Here is a 6,546-nt window from a genome sequence, read left to right as displayed (position 1 = left end):
TTAAGAGGGGATAGAGGTGTAACTTGTGCTCTAGTGAAAATCTCATCACTCATTCTCATCAATCTTTGTACTTGAATGCAGAACCTGTTGCCACAGAGGGACCAGTTGCTGAAGTTTGGTGACTCTGTTTACTCCTTGCAGTATTTAGCCCTGATGCTAACTATTTAAAATAGAAAATCTGAAATGGTGGCTAGCTATTGACTTGATTGCTGCATATCAGAAGACTATCATGGTGATATTGGCTCTGTGAGATGACTTGGAAGCTGTTTCTTCAGTACAGGTCTTGTTTTTGCAGCTGGGGCACCTTGATGAAGACTGTGCAACAGAACTTGCTGTGTTTCACAACCGGAGCAGAGAGAGTATATCAGCATTAATATCAGAGGTAATAAATGTATGTAACTCATTGTATTTAAGCTCACTACTACAGTAAATAACCTTTCTGTATTAACAGACTCTAATGCTTGCTTCTTCTCAAACATGAAATATTTCATACCTTTCAGAGCTAAGGTACCCCTGCTGAACTCCATAGTCTATCTGTAGCTAATAGCCACATTTCTGAAGTTCACATTTATTCTATTTTTCTCCTTTAGTTTTGTTTCCTAAGCCTTTCTGTTATTTTCTACCACGTTAAAATCCTTATGAATCTCTGGAAGTCCAGACAGACTCAAAACAGAAACTTATGGATGCACAGCAGGTGTCACGTGCTGGCTGAACTCACTGCTCTGAAATGTTTCATTAATAAGTGGAAAATATCAACTCCTCACTCAGACAACCAAACAAGTTTTGGGAATTACAACTCACAAACTCTTAAAGAAATGAATCCATTCCAGTAACTTTTGAAAATAAATGAGAAAAGCTTAACTGAATGCTTCTAGAGATATTGTATAAATGTCACTAATGACATTCCAAGCTGCAGAAGAGATTTAAAACACGATGAGTACTCTGGCTTTAACCTGAATCTGAAAATTGTTTCTTGAAATTGAATTGTCTTTCTATTAAATAGAAAGTGGTAGAATTTGGAAGGATTGTTAAGATTTCCATATAACTTTAGTAGGAATAGATATAAAATGTAAGTTTTACCCAGGAGAGACATTTCTACTTTTTTTCAGGTACAGAAAATAATGAGAACAATCTACCTACAAGGGGAAGAAGTTCTTCCATGTTAGTCTGTGATATTTTCACAGTCCTTTATCAGAGGACTTCTAATGCCTTGTAAGTAATTAATAAGTAGTAAGTAAGTAATAAGTAAGTAAGTAGTAGTAAGTAATTACTAATTAGTAAGTAATTATGTAATGAAAATGAAAAAATGTAGTGAGTCTATCAAGCATTTTACCCATGGTTCTCATAGTAGTCAAAAAGTTGCTGAAAATCAAGTTGAATGTTGATGCTCCTTGGAGCTGGGCTGAAACATGACCCCCAAAAATGGGAGTTCAGATGGAATATTGTGCAAAATGCATTAATAGGAGCTTTGCCATTCACTTCAGTAGAGACATTCTGGCACCAGCTTTACTTTTCTCTTTCAGCAATTGTCCTGCTCTCAAGCAAACACAAGAGCAGTCTGCTTCTTTATCTTAAACTTGTTGTGTGAGCAGCTAAGGTCTGAAACTAGCCTGATGTGATCAGGTGTGAAGGTTGCACATCAAGGGGAAAATATTCCAGACATGCAGAAACGTTTAGAACGCTAAGCTTTGTTTGTACTGAAAACTTCTCTGAAGAGATCTAAATAGTCTTGTTTTCAAGAGTATGTCACAACCTATCTCTTGCTTCAATCCAGGAAGGTTCGTGGCAAGCGCATCCACTTAAGAATTCCATCACAAGCGACATGCCAGTACAACACAGCCAGCAAGCTGGGGGTAAGTGTTAGAGTTCAGCACAACATTCTGGTAAAAACACTTCTGTGTGCTAAAGCTCTGCCTGGGTAAACAGCCTGGTGGCCTCAACATCTGTAAGAGAGATGTGTGCAGCCAGTCTTGGTCGTCAAATCTTGTTCTATGATAAGGCCACTCACTTTGTGTATGAAAGCAGAGGATGTGATTTTTCTAGATTTCAGGGAGGCCTTTGATCCTGTCCCTCATGGCATCCTTCCAGACAAGTCATCCAAATGTGAGATGGACAGGTACAGGCTATACTGAGTGGCTCAGTGGCAGAGCTCAAAGAGTCACAGTGAATGGGGCTCCCATTGACTTGGACGCAGGAGAGGTGTGCATCCTCTGCAGGTTTTCTTAAACAGCTGATGATATTTAACTGGGAAGTGCTGGAGGCTCCCTGGAGGGATGGGAGACCTTGCAGAAGAATCTAGATAGATCAGAACGTTAGGCAATCAGCAGAGGAAAATGCCAGACACTGTACCAGCAGTGGAATAAGAACAAACATACAGATGATGAGACAAGTGTCTGGAGAGCAGTACTAGGACAGGGTCTAGAGGTGGTGGGGACAGCAAGTTTAACCAGAGCCAGTGGTGTGCCCTGGCAGCCAGGAGGAGGGGAACAAAGCTGCTAACAGGACTGGAAGGTGTGTGCTCTGGGGAGAGGCTGAGGGCACTTGCATTGCCTAGTCCAGAGAAGAAAAGGCCAGGAGATGACCTCTTTGCTCTCTGCAACTCCCTGAAGAGGGGAGAGCAGAGGAAGGTGCTGTGTTTACCTGGGAACCAATGACAGGACGATCAGGAATGGCCCAGAGCTGCATCAGGGGAAGTTCAGACCAGACAATAGGAAACATTTATTTACTGTTAGTGTGGTCAGCTGCTGATACAGGCTTCTTAGGCTGGTGGTTGATTCCCCACCAAAAAAAATAAAAGCCATACAGAGTTGAAGTTACACAAAAAACTCGAGGTGATTGCTCTTGAAGAAGGACCTTGCACAGAGAAATGCCCTTTTGCTGCATGTTCCCCGTCGGCCATGAAGACCAATAGTACTATTGAGGTTGGAGATCTTCCTGCTCTGGATTGGTTCCTTTCATTGTCTCTTGGTGGATTGTTTTCTCCAATCTTCAGGACTGTGAGATCTGCCAATGCTTGCAGAGTCTCAATTTAGTCTTTCTTACTTCCTTATCTTGCAGTTAGAGTAAGCTCTGTGGCTTTCTTTACTTGCAGCTGGGTGCAAGTCCAGCAGTCTGTTTCCTTCGGCTTCAGCAGATTTAATTGCATCTTCTAAGCAAGTTCTGTGCAAGATTATTCTATTCAAGTAGCACAACAAATTAGAGAACAAGAATAGCCTTATGAATATAGAATCATAGAGTAGAATCATAGAATGGTATGGATTGGAAGGGACCTTTAAGATTATCTAGTATCTATAGGCAGGGAATACCTCCCCCTGGATCAGGTTGCTCAAAAGACCTATCCAGCCTGGCTTTGAATGCTTGGAAGGAGGAGGCATTCACAACCTTGCTGGACAACCTGTTGCAGTGTCTCACCATCCCCACCGTAAAAAATTTCTTCCTAATATGTAGTCTAAATCTACCCTTTTCCAGTTTAAGCCATTTCCCCTTGTCCTGTCACTACCTGGCCTCATAAAAAGTCCCTCCCCAGTTTTCCTGTAGGGCCCTTCTGGTACTGGGAGGCCACTACAAGGTCTCCTTGGAGCCTTCTCTTCTCCACATTGATGAGCTCCAGCTCTCTCAGCCTTTCCCTACAGGTGAGGTGTTTCAGCCCTCTGATCATCTTTGTGGCCCTCCTCTGGACCTGCTGAACAACTCCGTGTCCTTGTGCTGAGGGCTGCAGAACTGGGCGCAGTACTGCAGATGGTGTGTCAGTGAGAGCAGAGCAGAGGGGCAGCATCACCTCCCTTGAACTGCTGGTCACAGAATCACAGAATTGCAAGGTTGGAAACGACCTGCAAGATCATCTAGTGCAACCACCCTCCCATTCCTATTAGTACCACAAGCTACTAAACCATATCTCATAGCTAATAATGATGTGATTTCTGTGATCACAGTGAGTTAGTCTTTCACACCCAGATCATTAATCTTTCTGGGTTCAGCAACAGTGAAGTTGCTCTATCTATCTAGTTGGCACTTGTGAAATGGGTGCCAGGTAGGTCTGGTTAGTGCTGCTATTTAAAAAATGCATTATGCCCTCACATACGATGATGAAAATCACGTAACACAGCAGCCTATCAGTCCTTCCACAGTAGTCAGAACAAACTTCACCTGCCTGCCTGAAGATAAGGCATCTGAATACATGCTCAACCTGCCAAAGTACCTGAACAGCAAATGCCTCTAATTAGAACTGGTCTCATGTGAAGACAAGAAAGTGAGAGAATGTAACCTTTCACATAACCTGGCATTGTTCAGCCTGGGGAAGAGATGGCTCAGGAAGATCTTATTGTGAGTGAATACCTGGACTGAGGATGCAAAGAAGGTGCAGCCAGGCTCTTTTCATTGGTGCCCAGTGGCAGGACATGGGCAGAAACTGGACTGCAAGAGATTCTGTCTAAACATCAGGAAAAAATTCTGTGTATGGGTGACCAAGCACTGCCACACATCGGCCAGAAATGTTGTGGAGTTTCCCTCCTTGGAGATTTTCAAAAGCTGACAGAAATAGTTTGGGGCAGCCTGCTTTAGGTGACCCTGCTTGGGCAAGAATGTAGGACCAGATGACCTGCGAAGTCCCTGCCAACCCAGTCTGTGATTCTGTGAATTTGCTGGCACAAGAGTATGCGTAGCACCACCTTTTTGGAAACAGTTTTATGTATAAGGAAATTCCAAAAAAATCATTATGGCCTACATTTCTTCTGAAACACAATAGTCACGATATCCTGCTCAAGCATTCATATTGTAATGGAACGTGATTTCAGTTACAGAATAGAGATTGCCCATAGCTAGCAGCCCTCTGGAAAGGGCTTTTTAGTAAGTCATCATAGAGCTTCCCTAGATCTGCTGTTTCTGCTTTCACTAGCAATGAGACACGTAATCGTTGTGACATCTATGAACACAGGTCAGGAGACACTTATCTGTCAGTAGCTTCCAAAAGTGCCTCCTTTCTATCTCAGGACTGATAAGGTAGCTGTATAAAGTATTGGCAAAGTGGTATGAAATAAGTCCATGGGAAGGATGTTCCTGAAATCATAATGAGCTGTTAGAAACAAAAGATGTTTTGATACCACAGTCATATGTGGTGTGAGATGTGAAGGTTAGCAATCTTGACTGAAATACTGGATTCCATGATTCAGTAAGGATCTTTTGCCTGGGCTTCCTTATAGGCTTCCAAACACTGCTTCAAGCAGTGCTGCAGATGGCACAATCCTATGTTTTGGATATGACTTGTTTACCTTTCTGTGAGCCACTTTCAGACCTCACGGCATTCTTTTCTTCAGTTCTTTCCAGGCTGTTGTTTGACTTTTGTTGAAAAGAGCTTGTGGTCCAAGTCTCCAAATGGAAGGCTCTGAGATGCTGCTCTTGTTGACACAGGTTATAAAAGATGACTCGAGCTTTAAGAATAATTTCCCTTCTGCTCTTGATATGAATGTCAAATACACAATTACAATATTAAGATATAAAATTGGGGCTGTTGGCATGTGGACTTCCATTAGCTGTTAGCCATAGTTAGGAACTTGCAAAGCAATCATATTTAGATTTTACTAGTATTATTTTTTTCTGATGAAATCTTCCTTTTAATCCTGCAGAAGAATCTCAACTGAACACTTCTTTTCAGTCTGAAAAGGCTGTGACATCTGAAGATGTGCCAGGTTGCTGCCATGTGCCACATGCGTTTGGATCCATGGAATTTTCTGATGGAACTTCATTGTTTGAAGAATCTCCGCTAGAAGAGTTTGTTCTAAATACTCACAGAACAAAGCAGGTGTCTGAAGATCCAGTGCTAGTTTCTGACAGAAAAAATACAATTCTTAATCCAGAAATCTGCTTCTCAGTGTGTATAATGCTTATTACATATTTAAGTACCTAGTGGACCTTGACCAAAGGGAGATACAGATTGAGCAAAGAAGTATGTTGAGCATAAATTGTGATGCCTTCTACCTGAAAGCCATGGTTCATTTGATGAGAACCTTAACTTCAGTGTTCGGTTTGCACTGAAACAGCGAGTAAGGAAACAAGCGAAGGAGTCAGTGAGGATTTTAAAACAAAATGGGAAGTGATAAGGCACAGTTAATAAGATTTTGGAGTTAGGCAAGAGATGGACAGAGCTTTAAGGGTACCGATAGAAATTCAATCTCTCTGTATTGGACAAGAAAACCCACAGTGAAGCAATTCAAATTTTGCAGCTAAAAAAGTGATAATTCATAGCTATGTTTAGATAAGCTGGTGAGGAGTAATCTTAAATGTAGAATTTAGATGAACAGATAGAAAAATGGCACTTGACAATCTATAAGAAGTAAACTCATTTTAGGGGAGAATCAGAGGTACTGAAGAGTTTTTAACTACTTTGCTCAATAGACAAGTAGTGTATGATGTTTTTATAAGCATCGTGTCTGACCTGCTTAGATGTTAGAATTTCCTTGACAGTGACTTCTCTGGATGTGATTGCAGTACCTGGCAGCATTCAAGGTGTGATACTCAGCTGGGTGATATGGAATTCACACTGTCAGCTCC

At 41.7% G+C, this 6,546-nt stretch overlaps 1 long non-coding RNA gene across 1 annotated transcript; it reads left to right on the top strand.

Moving 5' to 3' along the window:
• Positions 1-6: 6 nt before the first annotated feature.
• Positions 7-6,536, top strand: LOC122191260. The gene is made up of 4 exons (XR_006182334.1): positions 7-382; positions 1,110-1,212; positions 1,775-1,853; positions 5,622-6,536. It is a non-coding gene; the product is annotated as an uncharacterized LOC122191260 (long non-coding RNA).
• Positions 6,537-6,546: the final 10 nt, after the last annotated feature.

This window comes from Lagopus leucura, unplaced genomic scaffold, assembly GCF_019238085.1.
Source record: "Lagopus leucura isolate 7727_CA_CO unplaced genomic scaffold, USGS_WTPT01 35347-0_obj-0_obj, whole genome shotgun sequence".
NCBI classification, from domain to species: Eukaryota; Metazoa; Chordata; class Aves; order Galliformes; family Phasianidae; genus Lagopus; species Lagopus leucura.
Note: the sequence above shows the minus strand (reverse complement) of the source record. Positions and strands in the feature narration are given on the sequence as shown.